At 38.9% G+C, this 17,247-nt stretch overlaps 1 protein-coding gene across 8 annotated transcripts in view; it reads right to left on the reverse strand.

The window, feature by feature from the left end:
• Positions 1-17,247, reverse strand: part of PSD3 (pleckstrin and Sec7 domain containing 3) — a 545,202-nt gene that overhangs the window by 312,718 nt on the left and 215,237 nt on the right. The window lies entirely within an intron of this gene.

The raw sequence follows: 17,247 nt of genomic DNA on the forward strand, positions 1-17,247 counted from the left end.
TAAAAGGATAAAAGGACGTGGAGCTCACCCCCTCCCACAAATACATCAGAAATATACATCTACCTGTGGAGCAATTCTCACAGAACACCTACTGACACTGGCAGAAGACCTCACAAAACCAAAGCTGCAAGAAAGAAAACCACCTAACTAGGCAGGAAGAAATGAACAGGGATGGGACCTATGACTCTGGGAGGGAGCTGTGAGAGAAGAAAGGTTCCCTCGCCCTCTGAACCCCCTTCACGGCTGGGAGATCAGCTGGGACAGACAGAGCCTCAGAGGCTCGGAGGAGAGTGCAGCAGCTGGCTTGCAGCAGGCAGGACAAAGAGAGACCAGCACAGACGGTCCTGGCCACCTTGCTGCACTCCCCAGCCCGAGACATGTGCCTGCTGCGCAGCAGCTGGGGACCGAAACTCCGGCTTCAGCGAACAGACCCAGGGACAGGACTGGGGTTGGCTGTGCAGAGACAACCCAAAGGGCCTGGAGTGTGGTCCAGGCTGCAGGTGGCGGTGTGTGCTGGACAGAGCCTAGGTGCACCACAGGAGCTCCACTGTCAATGCACGCAGGAAGGGGTGGAGCGTGGTCCAGTCACAGCAGCCTCATTCTTAGTGTGCTCATGGGCGGGCACGGCTCCACCTCTACAAGCTCTGGGAGCACACAAGCACAGGCGGGTTGCCCACAGGCGAAGGCAGGGCTGAAATCTGAGCCAACTCCTGCAGTTGCGCAACTTCAGAGGATTTATGCCACCAGGAGGTTTGTGAGCGCAGTGCCTGCAGGACGTCCAAGCAGATGACAGGCACCCCCCTGGCTGGAGCAGGACCAGTGTCGGCAGTGGTGGGCTTTATGGGCAGGCACACGCAAAGGCGGGGCTGGGGTTTGGGCTGATTCCCTGCACTACCACAGCAGGTCCAGGTGCGCCACTACAGTGTGTCCAGGCGCCGGACTTCGGCAGATCTGCGTCTGCAGCTTTCTGAGCGCAGCACCTGAGGGACATTTGGGCCGACTGCCAGCATTCTCACGACTGAGGTGGAGCCGAGGGCAATGGCAAGAACAGTGTACTTTGTGAGCACACACAAGACGTAACAGGTGACATCACAGAGTACACTTCCCGACGGACAACTCCTGCAGAGGAATACTCAGTGGCTCCTCTCCCAGCAGGAGTGCTCCAGTCCTGCCTACCTCACACCACAGCTCAGAACCGGATCTAGGGACATCTACTCCAGCAACTGGGAAGCAGACCCTGCTGCTGACAGGGCTGTGACAACCACAGAGGAAAGAGGAGGACCCACCCAAAATCCAGGGCAGGCTCTGGTGACCACAACACTAATCACACCCACTATCAAGGAGATAAGAGCCAGCACACCCTGAGGAAAGATGTGGCAGGCATCCATACTAAAAACGGCCCTCACACCAAAAATATTAGACTCATGCAGGCTACCCAGAGAAGCTCCTACATAAAAACAGTAGATAACTGTTTCAAGACCACAGTAGTTAACTGTTTCTCCTAAATTTATAGAGTCAGAGAAAAATGAGTAAAATGAAGAAGCAGAGGAACCAACCCAATTAAAAGATCAAGAGAATGTCCCTGAAATAACAATGAAATTGACCACTCCAGTCTACTAGACCCAAAGTTCAAAAAGGAGATAATAAAAGTGCTGAAGGAATTAAGAAAGACTGTTGATAGAAATGCAGACCACTGTAACCAGGAACTAGAAACTATAAGGAGGAGCTAATCAAAAATAGACAGCTCAACTGCCGAGATGAAAATAAAGATAAAGGCAATAAATAGCAAGCTAAGTAATAAAGAAGAACGAATAAGCAATCCGGAAAATAGAATAATGGAAACCACTCAATCAGAACAGCAGACAGAAAGACAAATGGAGTGGGGCAGGGGCGGGGATTGGTTCAAGATGGTGGAGTAGAAGGATGTGCTCTCACTCCCTCTTGTGAGAGCACTGGAATCACAACTAACTGCTGAACAATCATTGACAGGAAGACACTGGAACTCACCAAAAAAGATTCCTCACATCCAAAGACAAAGGAAAAGCCACAATGAGATGGTAGGAGGGGCGCAATCACAATAAATCAAATCCCATAACCGCTGGGTGGGTGACTCACAAACTGGAGAATACTTATACCACAGAAGTCCACCCACTGGAGTGAAGGTTCTGAGCCCCACGTCAGGCTTCCCAACCTGGGGGTCTGGCAAGGGGAGGAGCAATTCCTAGAGAATCAGACTTTGAAGGCTAGTGGGATTTGACTAGAGGACTTCCACAGGACTGGGGGAAACAGAGACTCCACTCTTGGAGGGCACACACAAAGTAGTGTGTGCATCGGGACCCAGGAGAAGTAGCAGTGACCACGTAGGAGACTGAACCAGACCTACCTGCTAGTGTTGGAGGGTCTCCTGCAGAGGCAGGGGGTGGCTGTGTCTCACCGAGAGGACAAGGACACTGGAAGCAGAAGTTGTGGGAAGTACTCCTTGGCGTGAGCGCTTCCAGAGTCCGTCATTAGCCCCAACAAAGAGCCCAGGTAGGCTCCAGTGATGGGTTGCCTCAGGGCAAACAACCAACAGGGAGGAAACTCAACCCCACCCATCAGCAGACAAGCGGATTAAAGTTTTACTGAGCTCTGCCCACCAGAGCAACAGCCAACTCTACCCACCACCAGTCCCTCCCAACAGGAAACTTGCACAACCCTCTTAGATAGCCTCATCCACCAGAGGGCAGACAGCAGAAGCAAGAAGAAATACAATCCTGCAGCCTGTGGAACAGATATGACATTCACAGAAAAACAGACAAGATGAAAAGGCAGAGGACTATGTACCAGATGAAGGAACAAGATAAACCCCCAAAAAACAACAAAATGAAGTGGAGATAGGAAACCTTCCAGAAAAAAGATTCAGAATATTGATAGTGAAGATGATCCAGGACCTCGGAAAAAGAATGAAGGCAAAGATCGAGAAGATGCAAGAAATGTTTAACAAAGACCTAGAAGAATTAAAGAACAAACAAACAGAGATGAACAATACAATAACTGAAATGAAAAATACACTAGAAGGAATCAATAGCAGAATAACTGAAGCAGAAGAACAGATAAGTGACCTGGAAGACAGAATGGTGGAATTCACTGCCGCGGAACAGAATAAAGAAAAAAGAATGAAAGGAAAAGAAGACAACCTAAGAGACCTCTGGGACAACATTAAACGCAACAATGTTCACATTACAGGGATCCCAGTAGGAGAAGAGAGAGAGAAAGGACCTGAGAAAATATCTGAAGAGATTATAGTCGAAAACTTCCCTAACATGGGAAAGGAAATAGCCACCCAAGTCCAGGAAGCGCAGCGAGTCCCATACAGGATAAACCCAAGGAGAAGCACGCCGAGACACACAGTAATCAAATTGGCAAAAATTAAAGACAAAGAAAAATTATTGAAAGCAGCAAGGGAAAAATGACAAATAACATACAAAGGAACTCCCATAAGGTTAACAGCTGATTTCTCAGCAGAAACTCTACAAGCCAGAAGGGAGTGGCACGATATACTTAAAGCGATGAAAGGGAAGAACCTACAACCAAGATTACTCTACCCAGCAAGGATCTCATTCAGATTCAATGGAGAAATCAAAAGCTTTACAGACAAGCAAAAGCTAAGGCAATTCAGTACCACCAAACCAGCTCTACAACAAATGCTAAAGGAACTTCTCTAAGTGGGAAACACAAGAGAAGACAAGGACCTACAAAAACAAACCCAGAACAATTAAGAAAATGGTGATAGGAACATACATATCAATAATTACCTTAAACATGAATGGATTAAATGCTCCAACCAAAAGACACAGGCTCGCTGAATGGATACAAAAACAAGTCCCATATATATGCTGTCTACAAGACACCCACTTCAGATCTAGGGACACATTCAGACTGAAAGTGAGGGAATGGAAAAAGATATTCCATGCAAATGGAAATCAAAAGAAAGCTGGAGTAGCAATACTCATATCAGACAAAACAGACTTTAAAATAAAGAATGTTACAAGAGACAAGGAAGGACACTACACAGTGATCAAGGGATCAATCCAAGAAGATATAACAATTATAAATATATATGCACCCAACACAGGAGCATCTCAATACATAAGGCAACTGCTAACAGCTATAAAAGAGGAAATCGACAGTAACACAATAATAGTGGGGGACTTTAACACCTCACTTACAAAAATGGACAGATCATCCAAACAGAAAATTAACAAGGAAACACAAGCTTTAAATGACACAACAGACCAGATAGATTTAATTGATATTTATAGGACATTCCATCCAAAAACAGCAAATTACACTTTCTTCTCACGTGCACACTGAACATTCTCCAGGATAGATCACATCTTGGGTCACAAATCAAGCCTCAGTAAAGTTAAGAAAATTGAAATCATATCAAGCATCTTTTCTAACCACAATGCTATGAGATTAGAAATCAATTACAGGGAAAAAAACGTAAAAAACACAAACACATGGAGGCTAAACAATACATTACTAAATAACCAAGAGATCACTGAAGAAATCAAAGAGGAAACCAAAAAACACCTAGAGACAAATGACAATGAAAACATGACAATCCAAAACCTATGGGATGTGGCAAAAGCAGTTCTAAGAGGGAAGTTTATAGCAACACAATCCTATCTCAAGAAACAACAAACATCCCAAATAAACAACCTAACCTTACACCTAAAGGAACTAGAGAAAGAAGAACAAACAAAACCCAAAGTTAGCAGAAGGAAATAAATCATAAAGATCAGAGCAGAAATAAATAAAATAGAAACAAAGAAGACAATAGCAGAAATCAATAAAACTAAAAGCTGGTTCTTTGAGAAGATAAACAAAATTGATAAACCATTAGCCAGACTAATCAAGAAAAAGAGGGAGAGGACTCAAATCAATAAAATTAGAAATGAAAAAGGAGAAGTTACAACAGACACTGCAGAAATACAAAGCATCCTAAGAGACTACTACAAGCAACTCTATGCCAATAAAATGGACAACCTGGAAGAAATGGACAAATTCTTAGAAAGGTATAACCTTCCAAGACTGAACCAGGAAGAAATAGAAAATATGAAAAGACCAATCACAAGTAATGAAATTGAAACTGTGATTAAAAATTTTCCAACAAACAAAAGTCCAGGACTAGATGGCTTCACAGGTGAATTCTATCAAACATTTACAGAAGAGCTAACACCCATCCTTCTCAAACTCTTCCAAAAAATTGCAGACGAAGGAACACTCCCAAACTCATTCTATGAGGCCACCATCACCCTGATACCAAAACCAGACAAAGATACTAGAAAAAAAATCAAATTACAGACCAATATCACTGATGAATACAGATGCAAAAATCCTCAAGAAAATACTAGTAAACAGAATCCAACAACACATTAAAAGGATCATACAACATGATCAAGCAGGATTTATCCCAGGGATGCAGGGATTCTTCAATATACGCAAATCAATCAATGTGATACACCATATTAACAAACTGAAGAAGAAAAACCATATGATCATCTCAATAGATGCAGAAAAAGTTTTTGACAAAATTCAACACCCATTTATGATAAAAAAAAACTCTCCAGAAAGTGGGCATAGAGGGCACCTACCTCAACATAATAAACGCCATATACGACAAACCCACAGCAAACATCAGTCTCAATGGTGAAAAACTAAAAGCATTTCCTCTAAGATGAGGAACAAGACAAGGCTGTCCACTCTCACCATTATTATTCAACATAGTTTTGGATGTCCTAGCCACGGCAGTCATAGAAGAAAAAGAAATAGAAGGAATACAAATTGGAAAAGTAGAAATAAAACTGTCACTGTTTGCAGATGACATGATACTATACATAGAGAATCCTAAAGATGCCACCAGAAAACTACTAAAGTGAATCAATGAATTTGGTAAAGTTGCAGGATACAAAATTAATGCACAGAAATATCCTGCATCCCTATACACTAATGATGAAAAATCTGAAAGAGAAATTAAGGAAACACTCTCATTTACCATTGCAACAAAAAGAATAAAATATCTAGGAATAAACCTCCCTAGGGAGACAAAAGACCTGTATGCAGAAAACTATAAGACATTGCTGAAAGAAATTAAAGATGATACCAACAGATGGAGAGATATACCATGTTCTTGGAAGAATCAATATTATGAAAATGACTATACTACCCAAAGCAATCTACAGATTCAATGCAATCCCTATCAAATTACCAATGGCATTTTTTACAGAACTAGAACAAAAAATCTTAAAATCTGTATGGAGACACAAAAGACCCTGAATAGCCAAAGCGGTCTTGAGGGAAAAAAACGGAGCTGGAGGAATCAGACTCCCTGACTTCAGACTATACTACAAAGCTACAGTAATCAAGACAATATGGTACTGGCACAAAAACAAAAATATAGATCAATGGAACAGAATAGAAAGCCCAGAGATAAACCCACACACCTATGGCCAACTAATCTATGACAAAGGAGGCAAGGATATACAATGGAGAAAAGACAGTCTCTTCAATAAGTGGTGCTGGGAAAACTGGACAGCTAGATGTAAAAGAATGAAATTAGAACACTCCCTAACACCATGCACAAAAATAAACTCAAAATGGATGAGAGACCTAAATGTAAGATGGGACATTATAAAACTCTTAGAGAAAAACATAGGAAGAACATTCTTTGACATAAATCACAGCAAGATCTTTTTTGATCCACCTCCTAGAGTAATGGAAATAAAAACAAAAATAAACAAATGGGACCTAATGAAACTTAAAAGCTTTTGCAAGGCAAAGGAAACTACAAACAAGACAAAAAGACAACCCTCAGAATGGGAGAAAATATTTGTAAACGAATCAACCGACAAAGGATTAATCTCCAAAGTATATAAACAGCTCATGCAGCTCAATATTAAAAAAACAGACAACCCAATCAAAAAATGGGCAGAAGACCTAAATAGACATTTCTCCAAAGGAGACATACAGATGGCCAAGAAGCACATGAAAAGCTGCTCAACATCAATAATTATTAGAGAAATGCAAATCAAAACTACAGTGAAGTATCACCTCACACCGGTCAGAATGGCCATCATCAAAAAGACCACAAATAATAAATGCTGTAGAGGGTGCGGAGAAATGGCAACCCTCCTGCTCTGTCGGTGGGAATGTAAATGGATACAGCCACTATGGAGAACAGTATGGAGGTTCCTCAAAAAACTAGAAATAGAATTACCATATGACCCAGCAAGCCCACTACTGGGCATATACCCAGAGAAAACCATAATTCAAAAAGACACATGCACCCCAATGTTCACTGCAGCACTATTCACAACAGCCAGGACATGGAAGCAACCTAAACGCCCAATGACAGACGAATGGATAAAGAAGATGTGGTACATATATACAATGGAGTATTACTCAGCCATAAAAAGGAACGAAATTGGGTCATTTGTAGAGATGTGGATGGATCTAGAGACTGTCATACAGAGTGAAGTTAAGTCAGAAAGAGAAAACAAATATCGTATATTAATGCATATATGTGGAACCTAGAAAAATGGTACAGATGAACCAGTTTGCAGCGCAGAAATTGAGACACAGATGTAGAGAACAAACGTATGGACACCAAGGGTGGAAAAGTGGGCGGGGGCGGGTGGTGGTGGTGGGATGAATTGGGAGATTGGGATTGACATGTATACACTAATATGTGTAAAATGGATAACTAATAAGAACCTGCTGTATATAAAAAAAAAGACAAATGGAAAAAATAATAAAAGCAATATATGAGAACTATGGATAATATAAATCATGCCAATCTATACATAATAGGGATGTCAGAGGTAGAAGAAAGAGAAAAAAGAATCTAAAATGTATTTGAAGAAATTATGGCTGAAAACTTCCCAAACCTAAAGGAGGAAACAGATATCCAGGTACAGGAAATACAGAGGGTCTCAAACAAGATGAACCCAAGCAGACCTACTCTAAGACATATTATGATTAAAATGGCAACAGTTCAAGATAAAAAGAGGTTCTAAAGACATAAGAGAAAAACGAAGAGTTAGTTAGAAGGGAATCCCCATAAGGCTATCAGCTGATTTCTCTACAGAAATGCTGCAGGCCAGAAGGGAGTAGAAAGATATATTCAAAGTCCTAAAATGGAAAAACCTGCAACCCAGGATACTTTATCCAGCAAGATTATCATTTAGAATAGAAGGAGAGATCAATAATTTCTTAGACAAGCAAAAACAAAAAGAATACAGCAATACTAAACCTATCCTAGAAGAAATATTGAAAGTTCTTCTCTAAATAGAAAAGAACCAAGAATCTATAGGAAAAAGAAAATTACAACAGGAAAAGCAAATATGTAAAAGCATTGTAGATCACGTAAATGAACCAGCGTATAGATTAAAAAAAAAAATCAATTTTTGTAAAAGCAATTATAACTACAATGACCAGCAAAATGATAAACATGAAGATGTAAAATAGGACATTAAAATCATAAAAACGGGGGCTGGCGGCGGGGGAAGAAAATGTAGATTGTTTTTCAGAATGTGTTTGAGCTTATATGAGCAAGTAGATATAATGGTGGACTGACATACTTGAAAACCATGGTAACCAGAAATCAGAAGCTCGTAACAGATTCATAGAAACCAAAAAGAAGAGAACTCAAGCATAAAACAAAAGAAAACCATCCAACCACAAAAGGAAAAACAAAAACAAAAAGAAAGGAACAAAAAAGAAGTAAAAAATCAACTGGAAAATGGCAATAAATACATACCTATCAATAATTACCTTAAATGTGAATGGACTAAATGCTCCAATCAAAAGACAAAGAATGGCAGACTGTATAATAAAACAAGAACCTACAATATGCTGCATACAAGAGACCCACACAGACTGAAAGTGAGGGCATGGAAAAAGATATTTCATCCAAACGGAAATGACAAGAAAGCAGGATTCATATCAGACAAAACAGACTTTAAAACAATATTCATATCAGACAAAACAGACTTTAAACAAAGGTCATAAAGAAAGATAAAGAAGGACACTATATAATGATAAAAGGATCAAGAAAAGGATATTACACTCGTTAACATATATGCACCCAATATGGAAGCACCGAAATACGTAAAACAAATACTAACATACATAAAGGGAGAAGTTGATGGGAATATAATAATGGGAGACTTTAATACCCACTGACATCAATGGACAGATCTTCCAGACAGAAAATCAATAGTGCAACAGAGACCCTAAATGACACAAAAAAGAATAGTTAGACTTAACTGATATCTACAGGACACTACAACAAAAAACAAACAAACAACAACAAAAAAAACCCAGAATACACATTCTTATCAAACGCTCATGGAACATTCTCTAAAACAGACAACATATTAGGACATAAAACAAGCCTCAACAAATTTAAGAGAACAGAAATTATTTCAAGCATTTATTTCTGACCACATCAGCATGAAACTAGAAATCAACCACAGAAAGAGAAATGAGAAAAAAAAAAAAAAGACTACATGAAGACTTAATAACACGCTACTAAAAAACCAACAGGTCAATGATGAAATCAAAGAGGAAATCCAAAAATACCTTGAGACAAATGACAATGAAAACACAACCATACAAAATCTATGGATGCAGCAAAAGTAGTCCTAAGAGGGATGTTCACAGCAATACAGGCCTTCCTCAAAAAACAAGAAAAATTTCAAACAACCTAACCTACCACCTAAAAGAATTAGAAAAACAAGAAAAAACAAAACCTAAAGTGAGCAGAAAGAAATAATAAAGATCAGAGAGAAAATGAATAAAACAGAGAGATTTAAAAAATAGAAAAAATAAAACCAAGAGCTGGTTTTTTGAAAGGATAAACAAAACTGACAAACCTCTAGCCAGACTCACCAAGAACAGAGAGAGGACCCAAATAAATAAAATAAAAAATGAAAGAGGAGAAATAACCACTGACACTACAGAAATACAAAAAATTATAAGATAATACTATGAACAATTATATGCCAACAAACTGGACAACCTAGAAGAAATGAAGAAGTTTCTAGAAACATACAGCCCACCAAAACTGAATCAAGAAGAAATAGATAATTTGAGTAGACTGATCACCAGAGGTGAAATAGAATCTATAATGAAAAAAACAAAAAAAACAAAAAACAAACAAACAAAAAAACCTCCCTGCAAACAACAGCCCAGGACCAGACGGCTTCACTGAGGAATTCTACCAAACATACAAAGAACTTACACCTATCCTTCTCAAACTCTTCCAAAAGATTGAAGAGGAGGGAACACTCTCAAATTCATTCTATGAAGCCACCATCACGCTGATACTAAAATATGACAAAGATACCACCAAAAAAGAAAATTATAGGTCAATATCTTTGATGAATACACATGCAAAAATCCTCAACAAAATATCAAACCGAATCTGGCAATACATTACAAAACAAAATACATACATACACCACAGTCAATTTGGATTCATTCCAGGGTCACAAGGATGGTTCAACATACACAAATCACTCAATGTGATACACCACATTAACAAAAGAAAAGATAAAAATCACATGATCATCTCAACAGATACAGAAAAAGCACTTGATAAAATTCAACATCCATTCATGATAAAACTCTTGCCAAAGTGGGTATATATCTCAGCATTATAAAAAGCTATTTAGGACAAACCCACAACCAACATAATACTCAATGGTGAAAAGCTGAAAGGCTTCCCACTAAAATCTGAAAGAAGACAAGGATGCCCACTCTCACCACTTCCTTTCAACATACTGTTGGAAGGCCTAGCCACAGCAATCAGACAAGAAAAAGAAATAAAAGGTACCCAAATTGGAAGGGAAGAGGTAAAACTGTCATTATATGCAGGTGACATGATACTACATATAGAAAACTCTAAAGACTCCACACAAAAACTACTAGAACTGATAAACAAATTCAGCAAGGTAGCAGGATACAAGATTAACATACAGAAATCTGTTGCATTTCTTTACACCAACAATGAAATATCAGAAACAGAAAGTAAAAAAAAAAAAATCCCTTTTAAAATTGCATCAATAAATAAAATCCTTAGGAATAAACCTGACCAAGGAGGTGAAAGACTTATATGCTGAGAACTATAAAACATTGATAAAGGAAATTAATGATGACTCAAAGAAACAGAAAGATAACCCATGCTCTTGGATTGGAAGAATATTGTTAAAATGGCCATACTATCCAAAGCAATCTACAGATTTAATGTGATCCCTATCAAATTACCCATGATATTTTTCACAGAACTAGAATAAATGATCCTAAAATTTACATGGAAACATAAAAGTCCCAGAATTGCCAAAGCAATCCTGAGGAAAAAGAACAAAGCTGGAGGCATAACCCTCCCAGATTTCAGACAATACTACAAAGCTACAGTAATCAAAACACTGTGTTTTTGGCACAGAAACAGACATATGGATCAATGGAACAGAATAGATAGCACAGAAATAAATCCACACACCCATGGTCAATTAATCTTCAACAAATGAGGCAAGAATATACAATGGAGAAAAGACAGTCTCTTCAGCAAGTGGTGTTGGGAAAGCTGGACACCACATGTAAATCAATGAAGTTAGAACACACACTCACACCATACACAAAATAAAGTCAAAATGGCTTAAGACTTAAATATAAGACATGACACCATAAAACTCCCAGAAGAGAACACAGGCAAAACATTCTGACATAAATCGTACCAATGTTTTCTTAGGTCAGTCTCCCAACACAAAAGAAATAAAAGCAAAAATAAACAAATGGCACCTAATCATACTTATAAGCTTCTGCACAGCAAAGGAAACCATCAACAAAATGAAAAGACAATCTACAGGATGGGAGAAAACACTTACAAATGATGTGACCAACACGCAATTAATCTCCAAAATATACAAACAGCTCATACAGCTCAATATTGAAAAACTAAACAACCCAATCAAAAAATGGGCAGAAGACCTAAGTAGACAACTCTCCAAAGAAGACACACAGATGGCCAACAGACACATGAAAAGATGCTCAACATCACTAATTATTAGAGAAATGCAAATCAAAACTACAACGAAGTATCACCTCACACCAGTCAGAATGGCCATCATCAAAAAGACCACAAATAATATATGCTGTAGAGGGTGCGGAGAAATGGCAACCCTCCTGCACTGTTGGTGGGAATGTAAATTGGTGCAGCCACTACGGAGAACAGTAAAGAGATTCCTTACAAAAAACTAAAAATTGAGTTACCATATGATTCAGCAATCCCCCTTTTGGGCACATATTCGGAGAAAACTATAATTTGAAAAGATACATGCAGCCCAATGTTCATAGTAGCACTATTCACAATAGCCAAGACATGGAAGCAACCTAAATGTCCATCAACAGATGAATGGATAGAGAAGATGTGGTACATATATACAATAGAATACTACTCAGCCATAAAAAAAAGAATGACATAATGCCATTTGCAGCAATACGGATGGACCTAGAGATGATCATACTAATCAGTCAGAGAAAGACAAATGTCATATGGTATCACTTATATGTGGAATCTAAAAATTGATACAAATGAACTTATTTACAGAACAGAAACAGATTCACAGACATAGAAAACAAACTTATGGTTACCAAAGGGAAAGGGGGGAGGGATAAATTAGGAGTTTGGGGTTAACAGATACACACTACTGTATATAAAATAGATAAACAACAAGGGCCTACTGTATAGCACAGGGAACTATATTCAATATCTTATAATAACCTATGATGGAAAATAATCTGAAAAAGAATATATATCTATATATGTAAACACATATATGTAAAACAGAATCACTTTGCTGTACACCAGAAACTAACACAACACTGTAAACCAACTATATGTCAATTAAATAAATAAAGAGCAGAGGCTTAAGAGGAGGACAGAGGTGCCTAACCACCTACAAAGTTCCCTCACTGACATCAATTACTGAGCACCCAGACTTCACAGTAGGTACAGTGTGTACAAAGATGAATAAAGAGCAAAGCACAGCTCCCAACATCATGGATTTTAAAGTCTAGGTAGTGCAGACAAACTTTGTAGAAATAACTACAAACAAGACAGAAATCACGGAGCAACCAGTGTTGCAACTGTAAAAGATGACATCCTGCACAATCCTGAACCGAAAGGAGGCGTACGCCAGGTGGACAGTGGTGAAGGGAAGGCTCTCCCAGCACAGGCAGTGCACAGCTAGTTGCAGGGGTGTTAAGACCCCAGGGCTTGTTCAAAGCATGAGGCCAGTGGCATCATACAGGGTACAAGAAAAAGGGCAGCAGTGTGAGTACTTAGGCAAGGGAGCCAGAGGAAGACTTCAAGTGGATATGAAAAATGGCCAGATTACTCTAAACTTAAATGCAGTATCACTACAACCCAATCTACCAAAATTAGCACCTCAACTTGTTTAATTTTATTAGTCATACAGTAATCTCATGAAAAATCAGCTCAATTGACATGGATTTGTTGTTAATACTCCAAGTATTAATACTCAAAGTTCAACCCTCAGTTCAACATTATGTCAAAGAGCAGTTTTCCTCAGGAATACACAGTTTGAATAAATGAGATAAAGAAAATAATAGTAATAAATGTATTTGTTCTCCTATTTACATTTGGCTCTGAGTTCACTGTTTATAATTTATAATAGAATGATAATATAAAAAACAGAAGTATAGGAATACAAGTTTACTCTAACTTGAGAAACAGTGAAACTGTATGGTAATTCTTTATTCACTGATGGAAATATTTTTATAAACTGGTGCCATCCAGGCTCACAAAAGCAAACTTTCCTTGCTTTTGTCAACGAAAAAGCACCAAGTCCTGCTTTTTTGTACAGACTCCTGTTTTTTCCTCCTACTGCCTTTTTTCACTCTAGCTTTTTAAATATGGTCTTCATTGTAGGTGGGGTCCTAAACTTTATGAGCCAGTCTGCCAGTTTAGATGTTGTAAAATCCTAGTGGCTGTACTACTTCAACCCTGAAAAGCAAAGAAATTAAAGGGTAAAAGCATGAAGTATAGGGCTGTACTCTCCTCCATGTCCAAGGGTACACTGAGTTCACCTGTATATGAAACTGCATTTCAAATCCCTCAAAACTCTGCTCAAATTCAGTAACGGAAGGCAGGCCTTCCCTTCAGTTCTACACAGGTTCAGAAACTAAGTGTTTCTGGCACAGGCATACACCATACCTTCCCTTCCAGCTCCTCCAGCTCCCTCTTGCTACCACTTTCTCTAATCAAGGCAGCTCCCTGCAGTCTCTCACCCATGCTCACTGTCCTCCATTCCCCTGTGCATCATTAATTTTGGAAGCATTTACTGAGTGACTACTTAGGTGTCAGACACAATGATCAATAAGGGAGACACGCTCTCTGGCATTGCAATTTGAGATTATAGTTAAATAGCTGTAACATTTTTAAAAGAGATTATTTTTAAAAGCAATTATAGTAATGTCATTTTAAAGAAAATACAGGGTACATTCAGAGTACATGGTAGGACCATAACCTACTCTAAGGAAATCAGTCTCCTAGAGAAGAGTGACACTGAAGTTGACCCTGAGGATGAGGATGCTAAGAGTGGGGGGTAAGAACAGGAAAGCTCAAGACAAGAGAATAAAACATATTTAAGAAAGCAAAAGAAGTTCACTGTGGTTGAGTTTGTGGGGTGGAGGTGGGAGGTACACAGAACACAAAGCAGAGAAAAGATGAAGCTGAAGTAAGCAGCTGCTAACTACAAGGGCTCATGCTGCCATCACCACCTAAACACTTTCTATCCTATCTGTTTAAGGTCCATTTCTCATTTTCCATAATAGTAGACCAGTATCAATTACCAGAAAATCAGAGAACCACATCAGTGACATGCTATATTAGCAAGTCTGTGTTAATGGGAGGATCACACGGGCATTTTAACAGGGACTTTCTGGAGGCAATGATTTGGTCAGAAAGAGAGTAACAAGTGAAACATTCAGGCTCCAAGATGAGCCAGTGTAGATAATCTTTTGGGTCAAGACCAGTTTTCCACTAGTTTCATTTACCTCTACATTCCCAAATATTCTGACTATCTAAAAGTTGTTAAACAACTACTGCTTTTTTTAAAAATTAATTTAGTTATTTGGTTGCACCGGGTCTTAGTTGAGACAGGCGGGCTCCTCAGTTTTGGCTTCTGGGCTCCTTAGTTGAGGCACGTGGGCTCCTTAGTTGCAGCAGATGGGCTCCTTAGTTGCGGCTCCAGGGCTCCTTAGTTGTGGCATGCAAACTCTTAGTTGCAGCATGCATGTGCGATCTAGTTCCCTGACCAGGGATCAAACCCAGGCCCCCTGCATTGGAAGCGCAGAGTCTTATCCACTGTGCCACCAGGGAAGTCCCTATTCTGACTATCTAATCAGAACAATTATTCCTAACAAAACACAACAGTATAAGACATTGTTTTACATTCCATTACAATCACCATAATCCTCATTCTAAAAGATCTACTACAGTAAAATGAGAAAAAAAATGAAGAGATAGAAAAAGGCAGAAATAAAATAATTATTTGCAGATGTTGTAACTGTCTACATACAAAGCCCAAAAGTATTAGGTGAAAAAGTTATTAGAACTAGTAAGATGGTCAGTTATAAAATAAAAATATGAAAACAATAGCTTCAATAAACCACGAAGGACCAGTTAGAAAACATAATTGAGAAAAATTCTACTCATAATAAGAATAAAATTTATAAACTAGCTAGGACTAAACTTGAGAAAGGTACAGAACTAGAATAAAGAAAGCTATAAAATTTTGCTGAGAGAAAGAAATTAATACTAAATAAACACTATGCTCCTAGAATGAATTAGGCAAAGATACTATTTCTCTCCCAAATTCCCCTAAAATTTAATGTAATTCAAGGAGCACATAAAAAAATAAAACCATAAAGAACTAGAAGAAGGTATACCTGAATATATAATTTCCTCATAAAGAAGGTATTTCTTAACTTTACAGTAGCAAAAATCATGATTTAATTGACTGGTTTAATTAAATGGCAAAAACACCAAGCAAAATTAAAACGGTAATCAGAGAGAAAAACACCCATGAGACAAGAGACAAAACTAGTCTTCGTATGTAATGGGCTTCTGTGTACCCATAAGAGAAAGACGAACACATCATACGAAAAAATGGGCAAAAGACATGGTACTGAACATTCCAGTCGCTACGTCCTTCCTAGAGAAGCTATTTCACCCACAGCCCCTGGACAGAACAGGCCCCAAGTGCCTCAACACCCCCCACCCTAATCTCAGCTAGCTGGACCAGAAGCAACCACCTAATGAAATGGAGCCAACTGACTGCTCACTCCTAGAAATCTGGGACACAGGTGCCCACGGCACCTGGATGATGATGGGTATCTGAACTGAAAGGTCCTGCTAAGAGTCAGGGCTGAACTGAGTGACATGGCAAACCAAAGCCAGGTGGTATAAACAGTTATGGAGAAGCAGAGGCCCTGAGGAGAGGGAGAAAAGGGAAACCCAGTAGGGAAAGAAAAGCGGGAGTGGACATGATAGGAAGCAGGAACCCGCCCGTTCCTGTCTCTGAGAGGTCTGCCTGTCCTTCGTATTCTTTCCTTGGACATAAACCAGAGTGCCTATGACATCCATCCAATAAAACCAGCTCATGTAGGTTTTCAGTCCCCTGCAATCAGAGCCCAGCCCAAACAGACAAGAGCAAGCAAGTCACAAAAAAAGATAAAAATATCAGAATTAAACAGGTGGGAAAATGCTCATACATATAAGTTATCGATGAAGCACAAGCTCAGGCACTCAGCGTTTTCAGCTATCAAACTGGCAAAGATAAAAAGGCACTGAGACAGTGCACTGCAAGGTTTAGGAAGAAATATAAGCGCTCTCAGATTGGAGAGGGTATAAGCTGTCTAGCTTCAGTAAGTCTTAAAAATATGTATATCCTAAGAATCAGCAAAGAGACTCTTAAGCGTTTATTTTAAAGAAATAATCATAAATATATACAAGAAAATTACTAAAGGGTATTTACTGCAGTGCTATTTATAATAACACGAAAGAAACAGACTCAAAGATTATTTAAATCAGTGTTTCTCAAACATTATTCATTCATCACTTTCATGACTTTTGCATATCCCTGAACTAGAAGTACTGATTTATTTAATATTGTT

The sequence above is a fragment of the Eubalaena glacialis genome, chromosome 20, assembly GCF_028564815.1.
Source record: "Eubalaena glacialis isolate mEubGla1 chromosome 20, mEubGla1.1.hap2.+ XY, whole genome shotgun sequence".
In the NCBI taxonomy this organism is placed as follows: Eukaryota; Metazoa; Chordata; class Mammalia; order Artiodactyla; family Balaenidae; genus Eubalaena; species Eubalaena glacialis.